Genomic DNA, 606 nt, shown 5'->3' on the forward strand with positions numbered 1-606 from the left:
GTGTGTGGGCACCGCGTTGCAGACGGGACACTGCACGCACACGACGCCCCCTCCAGGTGCACGCACGTAGGCCGGGCCGGGTGCACACCCGACGCCCTAGCAAGGTGCGCGCACCCGGGCAGGGCTCACACTTGGCGAACGGGGCGCACTTCGCGAGGGAGGGTGTGCACCTCGACGGGGGTGGGTGGCCGGGGTGGATTCGCACGTGGGTCGCGGTTTGCTAAGTACACACTGCGACAAGCTCATAACGGGTGCGATCATACCAGCATTAGTGCACCGGATCCCATCAGAACTCCGCAGTTAAGCGCGCTTGGGCCGGAGTAGTACTGGGATGGGTGACCTCCCGGGAAGTCCCGGTGTTGCACCCTTTTTTAGTTTTTCGCCGGGCGTCGCAATGCTATTTGAATAAACCTTTTGCCCGTTTGCGTTCTCGTCGGGGCCGGGCCGGGCCGGGGTGCGCTGCCCGCACTACCGCGCGCGCGGGGGCGACACCGAGCGCGCACCCGAGGCGCCCCGAGCACACAGGCCACGGTGCAACCCGGGCGTTGTGCGCGCACCCCGGTGCGCCCGAGGTGCTGCGCGCGCACCCAGGTGAAATCGGTGTGC

General features: G+C 67.5%; 1 non-coding gene across 1 annotated transcript; it reads left to right on the forward strand.

Moving 5' to 3' along the window:
* The first annotated feature begins 249 nt into the window (after window positions 1-249).
* On the forward strand, window positions 250-368 carry LOC131864103 (5S ribosomal RNA). Its single transcript, XR_009362994.1, has one exon. It is a non-coding gene; the product is annotated as a 5S ribosomal RNA (ribosomal RNA).
* Window positions 369-606: the final 238 nt, after the last annotated feature.

The sequence above is a fragment of the Cryptomeria japonica genome, unplaced genomic scaffold, assembly GCF_030272615.1.
Source record: "Cryptomeria japonica unplaced genomic scaffold, Sugi_1.0 HiC_scaffold_76, whole genome shotgun sequence".
NCBI classification, from domain to species: domain Eukaryota; kingdom Viridiplantae; phylum Streptophyta; class Pinopsida; order Cupressales; family Cupressaceae; genus Cryptomeria; species Cryptomeria japonica.